Genomic DNA, 15,440 nt, shown 5'->3' with positions numbered 1-15,440 from the left:
TCAAAGACTTCTCTCCCCACCACCAGGCCTCGCCACCGCGCCCTCCCGCCCCCAAGATGAGAGCCAGCCAGACTCTGCCGCTTTCAGCGATGCTGCTCCGCCGACCTCGCGGCATTCCCCGGGAAGCTGACGGCTATTCACGGCGCCTTGAGAACAAGCAGCCAATCAGAAGGGCGGCACGCGGCGGCCTTTGAATGGGGCGCGCAGCCGTAGCGGCCGCTTAATCGCCTCCGACCTGGCTGGCTGTGCAGCTGGTGCGGTGTGAGTGAGTTTTCGGCGAAGGCGACGCGCCCACTGCCGGGCCTGTCCTGCCGCTGTGTACTTTAATCACTCCTATTATCAGGCTGGGCTTGGAGGATGGCGCCAGAGGAGCTTTACCCCATTAGCAAGTCCGAGCCTGTTGCTGGAGATTTGGTCCCAAATCTCCCGCAGCAGCAGCAGGCAGGCAAACGTTTTCCTCAGCGTGACCCCTTCTAACCTTTCAGATTTGCATCCCGTCGGCGCTGTATCGCTTGCAAAAGCGGTGAGTTGGGATGCGCCAGGGCCCACATTCCTGTTTCGGTTGTCACTCTTACAGCCCCATCTGCTTGAGTGGATCAGGATCAGGGCAAAGAGCCATGAGCCTCCTCTGCTTGCTCACGTAGGTGGTCACTGACGCAGATTTCCTTGGAGCTGGCAGCTGTAGCCGAACATACTACTGGATGAGATCTGAACTGGAACCACTAAAGTGAAAGGGGTGTTGGATAGGAAAGGGGTGTCCTATCAAAGTTGCTTTGATATTGCACCATGCAAAAGGACACAATAATATATAGTATCAATTGGACGCATGTCCCATTCATTTCAATGAAATTTTACTTCCAAGGAAGTCTGTTTTGGATTGCAGTCTACTTTTACTTTGCAAATAAATGAGCAAGTTGTCCAATCGCATATATACATGCTGCCATGCATAATTAAATCCAGTACCCATCTACATCTAACATATCTCAATCCTGTAGCTCTCTGGATCAATGCCTGATGTCTGTCTTGTCCTTCTAATTTGGACCAACGATTCATCATTTAATATTAGTTAGCAGTCTGGCTTTTAACATATTATTTTCTTAAATAAGTATACATATTGCATATACTTTAATGAAGGTAAGAATCCTGTAGGACAATTTTTCTTCAGATTTCTTAACAACTGAATCGATAAAAGCTACTCTTCTCTCTGCCTCTGCCTCCTCCTCCTCCTCCTCTTTTGTTTTCATCAGATTTGAGTATGTGGAGTATTTCCTAGTTCAGTAACACAATGAAGATCAGGAGGCAATGAAGTTAAAGGCCATCCACAAATGAGGAAGATCCAGGATTAATAGATTCCTCAACACTGATGTCAACAGAGCAGTGTGTCAGGCTCTTGTAGGAGTCCTTAGTGATGAAGAGGACTTTGCATGGCCAGCCTTTCATTGAAAGAAGGCAAAAGTTAATATTATTATTATTAATTCGATTTCTTTACCGCCCTTCCAAAAATGGCTCAGGGCAGTTTACACAGAGCAAAAATAAATAAATAAGATGGATCCCTGTCCCCAAAGGGCTCAAAATCTAAAAGAAACATAAGATAGACACAGAGCAACAGTCACTGGAGGTACTTTGCTGGGGGTGGATAGGGCCAGTTACTCACCCCCTGCTAAATAAAGAGAATCACCACGTTAAAGAGGTGCCTCTTTGCCAAGTTAGCAGCAAAGCTAGATCGAAGCTGTCCTTGATGAGTCACACTGAATAACTGGTTACACCTTACCGACCAAATAATAATTTATAGAATTCCCTACAAACTGGGCAAAGAGGAAACTTGGAAAGTGGTGACTTTTATATTTAGCAGAGAAATAACAACTGTTCCCATTCAGCCCAGCATAGGGGCCTTGCCCTTGACTGTGCTGTGGTCTTCCTTACTGTCGCTTATTTTGACTGCAAGCTCCACTGGGATAGGGAACACCTTTTTCATTCCATGTGCTGTGTAAACTATATTGGGAACTTTTTGTGTTGAAAAGAGGTATATAAATATTCTGAATAATAATATATATGTGTGGAGCAATGGCTAATAACTGTAGCCTTGTTCAGTGCAATAACACTTAGGGAGGTGGGTCTCACGATCAGTGAGACCCGCTTTTGCCGGTTTTGCGGGGAGAGTGGGCTAAGCCCGCTTTCTCCGCAGATGATCCGGGCGGGAGCCTTGGGCAGCCGGATCGGCTGCCCACATGATTGCCAGCTCCGTGACAGAGCTTGTGGGGGCTGGGGGGAGCGGGGGCCGATTGGCCCCCAGAAGCTCCAGCATGCTCTGCGTGAGCATGCAGGGCATGCTGGCGAGACCCTTTTCACCTCCCCTCTGGGGGTCTCCTCATGAGTAACCGCGGTGCGGAGCCGCGCCTACTCACAATCTTGAAAACCAGGTCTGCGGAGCACTTGTTCCGCAAACCTGGTTTTAGGGCAGGGGTACTTAGGTGGGTTACCCACCTAGGAACCACTAGGCTCGCAGCCGTCCCCGGTGGTTCACACGATGGGACGAAATTGGGCTAGCCTCCGCTAGCCCGATTTCGCCCCATTGTGTGAATAGCCTCAGAGTTTTAGATCACATGATCATGCAAAGTTCCAGATCACAGGAAAACTCTCCCTGGGGTACAGCATTTGTCTCTGCAGACAAATGCTGTTCTTGGGGAGAACTAGGTTACAGTATTCACTGGCATGGGGAAGTGGGGCTAGCTGACATGCTCCCATTCCCCCCTGTATCTGGGCACAATAATGGCTGAACAGGGCTCTTCATGTCTCATAGGAATAATTTCTGCAGTCAGCTGATGTGCGCATGCATGTGCACACACACTCCATGTTTGTCCACAGATGCTGAATCATCTGTCTGCCTAGCAAGTACCACACAGAGGTTGTGCTGAATCATATGCTCATCACTGCTAGTTAAGATGAACAATTATAGCAGGGGGTCAGGGTGGGTGACACAGCAACTGTGATGCATAAATATCAGCATAACCAAAGCCCTGCGGAAGATAATATCACTTGCATGATGCACTTCCTCTCCCACTTCCTATTTGGTGCTTTCATAGCTAGGGAAAAAGCTGTCTGGAAACGCCTTCATATAGCATTTCATTCTGGTATCTCTTTTCCCCAATATTGGGAAAATATTCCTTCCATTAGGCAAGTGTGGCTCCAAATCCAGTTTATGAGCGGGCCTAGTCACCTTAAGTGGCGCAGTGGGGAAATGCTTGACTAACAAGCAGAAGGTTGCCAGTTTGAATCCCCGCTGGTACTATATCGGACAGCAGCAATATAGGAAGATGCTGAAAGGCATCATCTCATACTGTGCGGGAGGAGGCAATGGTAAACCCCTCCTGTATTCTACCAAAGACAACCACAGGGCTCTGTGGGCACCAGGAGTTGAAATCGACTTGACAGCACACTTTACCTTTAGTTGCTCCTACTTGCCTGCTTTACAGAATACATCCACCATAATTAAGAGCCTCTAGCTTAAAAGGCTCTAGAGTACATGAATATCCCTTTTATCTTGCTCAAATGAATGATGTGAATTTGTTAAGCACACAGTAAAAGTGAGGCTTTTCCTCCTCCTCCTCCTGGCACTATAAAAAATAACGGTTTTTATCCCCAGAAGTGAGGCAGAGAGCCAATTAGCAACCATTTTAGCATTAGCTGTTTTAAACTAATAGTGGAAACCGAAGGTTAAAGGAAAGGGGGCTTCCAGGACAAGGCAAGTCAGATTTAATAATAAGCCTCAGTGACAAGTTTGTCTGTTCTTAGAACAAAGTGACTGAAGTGAGAGTAACAATTATAGTTTTCTCTCCTTCTGCAGGAACTCCTTTATTTATTCAACTCATAAGAAACAAGACAAGTGGGAGACATAATCACAATCATGAAGCGTTGCTTTAGTCATGTATTAGAGCAACTTTAAACAATTCAGCATAGCTTTAGTGAAACTTAGAAGGTCTTCCTTTTAAACTAACTCCAACATTTGGAATCGTTCTCCACAGCCAACCATCAGTTTGCTGGGGGAGTGTACAGAGCCCCTTGCACACATGGCTGGTCCCCTATTGAGGCCTGGTGAGGCAGACACATCAGGCCTAGAATTAGTGGAGGTGGAAGATTAGCCAGCCTGCCACCTGCCTCACCAGCCCCATTAGCCCCGGCCATCACCGCTGCTGCCACTCTTCTTCCACATCTGCTCATCTATCTATCTCTCCCTCCAAGGCAAGGAGTGAGCACAGAGAAAGGAAGGAAGTGTAGGGTGGGTTGGATCAGAGTGCATGGGGGCAATGGTGCACTCCACACATCATGGCGGTGGAGGGTGGCATCTCACCACGCTACCTCAAGCAACAGGGGTCTTGGCTTGGGCCTGCTTGCACACTGTTGCATGTATCAGTTGCTTTGCATCAGAATCAGTGGATCAAGGTGAAGCAGGCCTGCTCAACTTTGGCCCTCCTGCAGATGTTGGCCTACAACTACTACTTACAACTGCAAATATTTATATACCCCTTTTCAACAAAAGTTTCCAAAGTGGTTTACATAGAAAAATAAATAAATAAATAAATAAAATGGCTCTCTGTCCACAAAGGGCTCACAGTTTAAAAAGAAACCATAAGATAGACACCAGCAACAGTCACTGGAGGTACTGTACTGGGGGTGGATAGGGCCAGTTACTCTCTCCCTGCTAAATAAAGAGAATCACCATGTTAAAAAGGTGCCTCTTTGCCCAGTCAGCAGGGGTAACTGCTCCCATAATCCCTGGCTATTGGCTACAGTGGCTGGGAATTATGGGAACTGTAGTCCAAAAATAGCTGGGGGGGCCTAAATTGAGCAGGCCTGATGAAGGAACTTCATATTCCTTCATATGATGAAGGAATAATATTTTAAAATATTATTTTTAAAGAAGTGACAATTTCTGGAGAAGTAGCTGTGTTTGTTGCAACAACAACAACAAAAAACTTGTGGAAACTTAAAAACCAACACATGTTAGAAAAATTCACACAGTCAAGAATAAGGTAGGGAAAGCCATTGACCTTCGTTTGGGAGTGGTGCACACTCCCAATATTTGATCATCTGACCAAGGCTGGAAGCACTCTCTGTGATCGTGTGCTCAGCAGCAGCAGCAGGGATGGAGGGCTCTTTCCTAACTAGCTGCTGAATGAGGTAGGAAGAAAAGCCCTCTGACCCATGTGTTGCTTACCACATGATCATGGAGGAGGGCGCCTCCAACTTTGTTCTTAATTGACAGATGATCGGCAAATGGGAGCATGCATAGTTCATGAGCTAGGGTAGGAGGCTTCTCCTACCCTATTCTTGATCGTATGAACTGCCCTTTATTATGGCATAAGCTTTCAGTTTGCCAAATTTATAAAGTGGAAACTTCAATGGGCAACATCTGAAGCACAACATCAAGATATTCAAAAACATCTGGAATACCACAAATTGGGAATCCCTGACCTAGAACAATTGGTAACCCACTAGACACTGGTTAGCACCTTGTTTTTGGAATAATCTTTCCCCTTGCATACCCCGTGGGGTGTATTATGTTGAAGAATCCCCAGAGGGTATCAAACTGCAACCTCCCCAAGTCTTCATGCTCTTCAACTGCTTTTGGCCTTTCATTCCACTTTTATTTACTCGGGACAGTCAACAACATCTGTAACTCAATTTACATCTCTTTGAAAAGAACTGCTGATGCTGGCAGAAAATGTCAATGTCTCCCAAACCACATAGCTTTGAGATAAAGCCTCCTTATCACCACTTTAAAGCCCAGATCCAGAGCAGTTACAGAGCCAGTGAGGACTCTGACAGCTGCCTTTTCAGTCAATGTGCTACAAAAATGTAAGGAGAGTCTTACAGTCCTCACTGATTTTTCAGTTGCAGAGGTTTCTAACAGGTTTTTTAAATTAGAGTCATTACAATGGATAATTGAACTGATCAGCTAATTTTTCATTAGGAAATTGGCTAGAACATATATAATCCAACAATATCGAAGACTCATGATGTTTTCTACTGACATTATGTTTTTTTATTTTATTTTATCCTTATAGAAATAAGAGTGAGAATGTATTGTCTTCATCAGCTGCTTGTGGACTTCCCAGAGGCTGGCGACTGTGAGAAACAGGATGGCAGACTAGATGGGCCTTGGCTTGATCGAGAAGGGTTCTTCTAATGGTCTATTCATTTAAATGGATCCATGTAGTAGCCGTTGCCACATAGCATACCATTGTGTGGAATAACTTACCAGCAAATAACCTACCCTGCTACAAGCTTTTTGGTTGTTTGCATGTTTCTAACTACCTACACATTTTTGGACCGTGGTAGATTTAAAGAAGGTAATCTGTACTTCTTCATTATAGTGACACCAATCTGCACTGATTTACACAGTATAATATCGATTGTATGCACATTTCTGCTCTCAAGTTGTCACTGACACGTAGTTTTAAAAGTTGACATACAATGCCTGTGACCAGTGATGTGGCTGGTGCTTGGCACAGTATTAAAAGTTCTTTTAATTTAATAAAAATAAACCATATAAGATGCTGCAAGCTCAGCATCCTATGTCAAATGTACTGTAGTGCAGTGGTCAAGAACTTGGATCAGGGAAACTGGCTAAATCTCCACTCAGTCAGGAAGCTCTGTGCCGGGTGGGTGGGTGCTTCACTGGGGCAACCTAACTCTCATAGGGTTGTCATATGGATAATATAAAATAATGATCCCATGTATGCTGCCCCATTTGGTCTATGGTCCACTCTTTGGTGGAAGGGTGGATACATACACGTGTGAAGTTATGAGTTCTGAGGGCGTGGAAACATGTCTATGATCTCCAAGTAGGGTCTGTATGCCACTAAAATAAATGATAACTTCTTGAATGATCCACATACTTGAAACTCAGCTTTCTAGCAAAGCTGTTTTTACAAGTCAGAGAACCAAGTGCTAATTTGTAAAGTATGACATCCAAACTTGAAGATGAAAATAAACACTTCCATGGTTCTCAAAGAACAAGCAGGTGTTGACTTAAAAATGAAATGAAAACTGGAGTATGCAGGCTTTCTGAACTGTGGAGATTATGGGACTGGGCACAGCTTTCATCTCCAATGATTCATCCTCCGTTTTTGTCCATCAATATAGGAAAAGTTGTTTAGAGAAAATGTGGGGTTAAAAATTGATTGAAAAATATATTTGGGAGTCACATTTCCCCTCTTCCACCCTACTCAATATCACTTGCAGAGCTTTTATGATGAAATGCTTAAGAAGCCAGTATAATTATACAGGATTCTGTGTTAGGCAAAGATTTAATTAAGTTCTTCAGCTGGTGTTACCTGTTCTCAACCTCCTTTGGCCTTACATTGGAGAGAGCAGCCTCCGCAGTATAAGACCTGACAGCCATGTGCTCCTTGAGGAAGTGGAGGGGAAGCCCTTCGTTCATATGACTAATTAGACAGACTTCATGCTGGGTTGCTCTTTTTTGATGCTGATCCCTGTGCTAATTGTCAGTTGTGTTCCTCAGGAAAGCAAGGTTGAGTTCAAATCTTGTAGCGCCTTGTTCCCTATTAGCTTTCTTGACCTTAAACTGATGTGAATTGACAAGGAACAGACTGAGAAAGAGAGAGAGAGGGAGACAGAGAAGTTCAGTCTACTTAGCTAGTGCATATTTGGAAGTTCCTTCACAGAAAGAAAAACAGCAATACAATTAACATACCTTTTCTTCGCCCACAGTTATCACAGCTAGATAAAATAGCAGAACAATATAGGGCAGAAGGAATTGAAAGATTGCTGCTTACACTCATTGCCTTGATGAGTGTAAGCAGTAGGGTTTTTAAAAGAATAAATCAACTTCAATGCTGTCTCATATTGCCAAAAGTGAAACATGCTTTTAGAGCAAGAAATCCTGTTCTCTCCCTGCCCCCTTCCTACTGTTAATAAATCTTCATCCATATTCTTATGACAGTTATGAAAAATAGCACTGCTTTCACCTAGCAGTTAGTTTGGGAATTTTCTGTATTGTAAATTAAAGCTCAAGTTTGCTACAAAATTTAAGGTAGGAAATGTTGACCTTTTCTTTCTTTTTTCCCTTTTTTTAAGCAGGGGACTGAGAAAGATAAGAAAAGACACATGCTGTCCACTAAGGAAGAAGCAATACTTCTAAAGTATAGGAAGATGGATTTGTTAAATGTTCGGAGGCTCTTCCTAGCTTGTAGGGGTGCTAGGTTGTTACCTGGGATGTTCCTGTTTAAGGCATGGATATGTAGTATGAGGGATTTCTGGGGCTGTGCCTCCCATCTTGCTTTTTTCTGGGACCTGTTGCTCACTTTCCTCCCTTTTCTGCTGTGGGGCAAAGCTTGAAATCCTCTTTGCTTCAGCAGATGGTGGGAGGCTAGACAGGATGTGGAAAAGAACAGCACAGCAGTGTTATATATGCCTTGCTGAATGTAAATTGTGAACCATCATGCATCTACGGTTGCCAGATCATAAAGGTGTACATGTTACAGCCTGGCGACCATAGCTGGTTCACAATGCAGCAAACTGTCTAGTGATGGTGAAGTGAAGCCTTCTTCCCTAGATGTTTTGAATTCTTCACAAGCAGCTGTCAAGGGACAGCACAGCAATTACGCAGATGCTAGAGGAAAATCCAGGTGATCGAACCCCAGCTGGGGCACATCCTCAGCTCGTGCATTTCCTCAGCGGCACTCAAGACTATAACGTTTTATGACTGGGCAAATGTGATTTCTCTACCAGCTAGCAGTGCAGCCTGTCTAGAAAGAGTGCAGTCTTGCTGGCTACAGAGAAAATAAATAGCCTCGCAGGCATAACTCTGAAGAGGAGGGGCAGGCACTGGGGGCAGACCTGATACAGATTACAAATGGCACAAATCAAGCCAATGATTTGTAGGACCCCTGGCCTACCTTGGGGTCCCTACTAGGGTTCCCTCCCAAGTTTTTTGGATGTCTGCTCAGTTAATTTTAGATCCTGCTCAGGTTGCATCAGGAAGGGCCTATTCTGAAAATACATTCTTACACACTGGCTTGATACCGCTGCCCAGAACAAAACTCATTCTGCACACAGATGAAAAAAATCAGAGGGAAGACTGTCTGTCACACCTGTCACTCAAAGGTACATTTCCACCAGGACATCAGACAAAATTCTAGTACCTCATGATGTGTTGGAGCAGTCAGAGGGCATCTGTGCCCATTCACTGAGCGCCATCGCAGGCAGAAGTGGCTATGTATGCATCAGTTGATGTATACATAGCCCTTCCTTCAGCATTGTTGAGGGGAAATCAGAAACCAGCCTTGCCTTCATCTCAGTGTCATCACTTATCTACCAAGAACATAACTGCCTTCATTTCCATAGAATACATTTGCCATCTGCTTGAGAGAGAAATGCATTTGTGGTTGAGAATGGGCAAAGGTTGTTGTCTTTCAGCTAATCTTTAGTCCTCATGCTGTCCTAATTTCACAGATCAATAACAGACCTGCATCCTGGAAATCGAATGAGGACCTCATTGGAATGCACATACTGAACGAATTTCACTGGGGTAGTTGTTTAAGATCATCCAAGTGAACTGTGGCTGCAGACCGTACACATGGCATGGTGACTTCTTTGTGATCAAAAAGATTTAAAACCATTCTCATGAAACTGGTAAACTTGATGTAGGAGATGGCATTCATAGTGTGTGTCAATGTGTGTCTTCCCAATGTGAAGGGAGGAAGCAGCAAAAGGATACCCTGGATATTACCCAGGTTTTGTCACTGGTACAGCCCATGTTTTCCTTCCAGTATCCTATAACTGTGGTGCTCCTATTCTGGATATTATTCTGCTTCTACTGTGGATACACTCCATTTTCTTCCTGTTATCTCAGGTCTGACAAGCTACCTTACTGTGTCTAACTCCCTTTTTGTTCCCCATTGCCCCAGGTCTGATTTTCCTGCCTTTGATATTCTGCTGCTATTACTACTTATCATTGGATTCTAATAAGAATAATTAAAAGAGAAAAGCAACAATGTGCTCAGATTGTACATGGAACGTAACCTAATCTGCTTTTTTAAAGACAACATGTAGAATCATACATTCTACACAAATGTAATGCAACACCCAGGATCCGGTGAATCTAATAATATTGAGACTACAAAACAACTTTTCACTTAATTGCCCTTTCCTTCCTTACCAGCCTAATGCCCATCCTGACAGGAAATAGTTGCTTTGCAGAGCACAGGAGATATTTCGTAACTGCCATAGACAAAAGGCTTACATAACCCCACAGGCTACATTATACATTCCTAGCAACCATTAGGTTGCCTGTTCATCAAATTACATACTTTCCTCCCAGGTGATTTAATGATATAGAGGCACACAGATCATGTAATTCAAGGCTGCAGTTTGGTATGGTGTAGATTTATACTATTAAAGACCTGTAGGCTTTCTCTGCACCCATAAAAAGAGCTGTAGCATTGTGTTGCAATGGGGCTTGATCAAGAGTAAGGGAGCACTTATAGGCAAAAAGAGATCTAAAATCTGCTGAGTTTAGGATGTCCTTTTCAACTGGACTTTAGACAAGCCTTGGGTCCCCAGCTGTTGTTGGACTACAGCTCCCATCATCCCCTACCATAATGGCCAAAGGTCATTATGGTTGGGGATGATGGGAGTTGTAGTCCAACAACAGCTGGGGACCCAAGACAGAGAACCCCTGCTTTAGATCATGGAGTTGTAGGGCTGGATAGTCATTCAATTTACCTCTGCACAGAGGCAGACTCTAGTGTCATAGTTATGTCCCACCTTCTTCCTCAGTCTCAAGCTGGCTAACAAAAAAGTAAACAAATGCAACAGTAGAAACTCAATAAAAGCAGAACAACAAGAGCAATCATTAAAAAAAATCATGCAAAGAACATAAGGAAGCAAAAAAGTCAGAAAGAGAGGAGCCATTAAAAGCCAGCACACGGTGGGTATTGGGGAAGGCCCCTGTGTCTTCAGACTATTTTTAAAAGTTGCCCGTGAAGGTGCCACCTGAAGATCAGGTGGCAGAGAGTTCCAGAGAGAGGGGGCTACCACAGAAAAGTCTCACTCATGAGTTGCCACTAATTGAGCTTCAGAAGGAGTTGGGATGTGCAGGAGAGCCTTTCTGAAATTTTTTATAGGTGGGCAAATTCACATGGGAGCATCTTCAGGTAACTTGGCTCTAAGATGTGAAGGGCTTTAAAGATCAAAACCAGTACCTTGCATTGTGCCCAGAAATGCATTGGTAACCAGTACAGCTGACACAGTAGCAGCATGATGTGATCAAAAGCATAATGAATGTGTCAAGACTCTTGCTGCCACATTCTGTTGTAGTAGTAATAGTAGTACCAACAGTACTGTAGTAGCAGCAATAGTAATATTAATACTAGGGATGTGCACGAATTGATTTTTTTGTTTCAATTTGTACCCAAATCAAATCACACACACCCCGATTTGTTTTGGGTCCAAATCTGCCCCCCAAATCACCCCAGATTCAATTTGTACCCAAATTTTCTAAATTAATTCAGGGCAAAAAATGGAGCCCCGGGGCAAAAGGGTGGGGTGGGTGGTAGAGCCCAATGGGTGGAAGATACCACCCAAATTTCAAAGAAATTGGGCAAAGGGGTGATTTTAAAAGAATTTTTGGAGTACTGGATTACTAAGATAATGTCTGCAAAGCACTTTGAATGCTTGAAAGTGCTATATACAGGCAGTATTAATCAGGGATATGCAAAATGATTTGGGTACAAAATGATTTGTACCCGAATCTGGCCAATTTGGGTGATTTGTAGACAAATCACCCCTGTCCTCAATTGTCCAGATTTGGGTAAATAACAAATCACCCCAGATTTGGACCTGAAAAATTCAGATATTTGGACCTCCATTTTGTGGCCAAAGTAGGTTGGGTGGTGATAGTTCCCAATGGGTGGAAGCTACCACCCAAATTTTAAAGAAATTGGGCAAAGGGGTAATTTTTAAAGAATTTCTGAAGTTTGCACATCTTTAAGCTTTCCCCCATAGTGAATAATGGTGATATCATCAGCCCCATAACTCCACTTTGGGGGCACCAGGATGGCCCAGAGCAGGGTGTGGTGTAGTGTACATAGGGTGCCAACCACTCCCAAAACAACAAGCCCATGGGGCACTGGGTTTTGTTGTTTCTGAGGTGTTCTGAGAGTAGATTCTCTGGTAGGTAATGAGAATGGATTCAGTGTTGGAGATAGGAAGTAATGTAAACCTGTTCTGTTTAGGTTGGCATTCTGTAATGGTGCTTTTTAGCCTCTGGCTGAAGAGCATTGCATATTTTGACTTTTTACATCAGTGTTATTGTGTACTTAACTGCTCAACTAGTTTACTGATCTGTCATATTAAAATTGTAAAGGTCAAGGAGGCCAGAAACATTCAAAATCAAGAAACCTACTTCCACAAGCTTAAGAACTAGAAACATGCAGTTAGGAAGAATTAAACAGGAGATTCTCAAGAGTCCTCTGCAATCACAGCTGCCACAGGGGGTTCTGCACATACAGGCTGTCAAAGTTGCCAAATGAAGGAGTCCAGCTTACAGGGCACCCACAAGCAGAGAGAAACAGAAAGCATAACATGGCAGACCTTCATTCTTCCTTTCCCTTTGTATTTTAAAGCAGCAAGTGTTTCGTTCTTATCATGTCCAGTCTGTATATTACTAATGGAGCTTGTGTTGCTGCAGAAGATGAAAGTGCTACCAAGTTCCCTTAATTCGCACTGCTCACTGGCCTCAGCAGATAGGCTTAGTTTCTGCAAGAAAAGTAATTATTTAAAATAAGCTGCTTTGAGACAAGTTTTTGCATAGCCTTCATTAACATTTGTCATGCAGTAAATTCTGACCCCAGATGTGTAAATGCAGAATAACCAGACAGACCACTGCTCTTCCAGCTCTTCCTTTCCCAGACATTGCTACACAACACACCCAACAGTATGGCCACTCTCCAGTTAACGATATATCTTTCTGTTATGAATAAAAATACAACATGGTGTAGACAACCACCCTAAACTGCACTGAGTGGCCTACATGATGTGCAGTGTTACAGTTCTGTAATGCTGTGCCTTGGGGCGGCAGACTTGTAAAGTAGACCTGACACTGTTATGAATGAGTGGTTGTGCAAGCAGTGCTTCTACAGTTTCCCCCACTGGCCACAGTGGGGAAAATGGAAAAAGTACTGCTTGCACAACCACTCAGTCTTATATTAACAGCACTGAGACTGCTTTAGAGGTCCACAGCAGTCCTGGGGAACAGTTATTGAGTCATAATGCTGCGCATCATGTCAGCCACTGTTTCCAGTGGGGTAGTCTTCATTGTCTTCATTTCAGCCCAATATTAAGTCAATTGAGAGGGAAATTAGCCTAAACTGCATAGCCTTTCTCCACTGGGGTAGTTTTTATCCCAGCTAAATGTTAAGTCAATTGGGATAGAAAAGTAAGTCCCCCCCCCACTTTTTTTGAAACTTAAGTTTTATTTCCCCTTGCAAGCTCAATTGACATTGACAGATGATAGTGTCTGACCTATTGGGACAGTTCAGACGACATATGGAACCGTGGGTCCAGTGGAACTGCGGTTCCACAACCCTCCCCCTGCTCTCCAGTCTGAGTTCAGACCTACTGTAGTCTCATGGACTGCTGTCAGCAAGACTGCAGAGAAGCAGGGGAGCTGACTGTGTGGGCTTCCTTAAGGACAGCCCACACAGCCAACAGGAGCTGGAGCGAGGGAGGAGCTTCCTCCCACAACTCCGGTTAGAGTCAAGGCAAATTCCAATCCCTGGCTTGGCTGTAATGGAGATGCCACCAAAATGCAGTTATCGGTGGTGTAACTTAATATAATCTGAAGGTAACAACTGCAGTTAGGGGAGGGGAACCATTTTTGTTTTTGAAGCTCCAATTCCCAGTTCAAACAATCAGGTTTGGGAACCAGAGGCAAATGGACCTCTGGTTTCCCATTATGTCTAAACCTGCCTATAGTCTGAGACACTGCATAGTTCTGTGCTCCCTAATTTGGGCAGATGAAACCAGCCCCTTTCAGAACATCAGATCTAGTGTTTAGAATGAGTAAATAATTCAGAAGCATCTGACCTAGCAGAAGCAGGGACTTTAGCCACCAGAACAAAAATAGAAGGATCATAACAGGACCCACAACATCTCAGTTTCATTAAACCTGGCATCAATGGATCAACCATCCACAGTACTATCGGTTTTTCTCCACCTCCCCTGCCCTGCCTTCATTGGACACAGCCCAACAAAAGGCACAGGTGTAGATAGCAGGAATATAGAGAGGTGGGATGTATGGGATTGAACAGTCTGCTTAACCTCGCTCACCTGCCAGTGAAGATACTGAGGTTATGAAGCTACATGACAAGCAGGAATGGCAAAAGATGGTCCACATCTCCACAACCAGCCTATCTTTGGCCCAATGCAGACATCATGCATTAACATACAGGAGCAGCGTGTGACACAATCAGAGACACAATAGAGAAAATCTCCATGCTTGTGGCTACCAAAGATATTTTGCTCATCATCCTCAGAGAAACTGAGAGGCTAAACAAGCATTCATGGAATGGAATCATAGCCATCCCAAGAAACCATGAATGTGGAAGCTCCTTGACCCAACCTGCTAAATATAAGAGAAGCACCACTTGAAAGATGCCTCTTTGCACATGCATCAACTTTCCTTCAGATTGTTTGCCCTGATTTCCCCATGCCAGCTTTTTCCAAATGTAGTTTTAGAAAAATATTTCAGAAAATTAATATTTTTGTTATGACATGTCTCGTTTTAAACGGAATGAAGAACAAAGCATATTTTAACTTATTGAGAATGAAATAAAAGATTAAAGCAGAAATCTTATAAGCAAGGGCAAAATGAAACAAGAAGAAGTCTCAGATCTCTGCGGATTGAATGCCCGTTGGATGCTGACACTTCCGAGAACCACAAAGGGGAACGTGGTTTTCACATATAGTTCTCATCTGGAATGGAAAGGCAAAAGAGCTCCAGTGAGGACGAAAGCTCTGAGGAATTTTTGTTTTCTAACTCTGGAAACATACACCCACCCACCTTGGCTACCATTACAGTCATTTTTGAAAACTTATTGGTAATTAACATACTCCTGATAGGAAACTAAAGGCTAGGAGGAAGTAAAAGTCATTTCTCTTAATTGCATACCTGTATAAAACTGGACTAAAATTAATCAACAGGGACATTACTGTTCATTAGCAGTGACTCCTTTCTCCACGTCTTTGTTTTTCATTTACGTCTTCCCCCATCCCAGGCTTTTATCACCAGTACACTTTGATAAAAGTCCTGTTTAGCTGTGTGACATTGCAAAAAGGGTTTCTACACACAAGAACATTCTCACCATCTTCAAAGTATCCAATTTTTGTCTCACTCTACTGATGAATTCCTGCCC

General features: G+C 43.6%; 1 long non-coding RNA gene across 1 annotated transcript; it reads left to right on the top strand.

The window, feature by feature from the left end:
* The first annotated feature begins 244 nt into the window (after positions 1–244).
* Positions 245–9,978, top strand: LOC128331746 (uncharacterized). Its single transcript, XR_008310422.1, has 3 exons — positions 245–523; positions 6,066–6,350; positions 9,478–9,978. It is a non-coding gene; the product is annotated as an uncharacterized LOC128331746 (long non-coding RNA).
* Positions 9,979–15,440: the final 5,462 nt, after the last annotated feature.

Source organism: Hemicordylus capensis, chromosome 6, assembly GCF_027244095.1.
Source record: "Hemicordylus capensis ecotype Gifberg chromosome 6, rHemCap1.1.pri, whole genome shotgun sequence".
NCBI classification, from domain to species: domain Eukaryota; kingdom Metazoa; phylum Chordata; class Lepidosauria; order Squamata; family Cordylidae; genus Hemicordylus; species Hemicordylus capensis.
The sequence above is the reverse complement of the archived record's forward strand: the minus strand, read 5'-3'. Positions and strand labels throughout refer to the sequence as shown.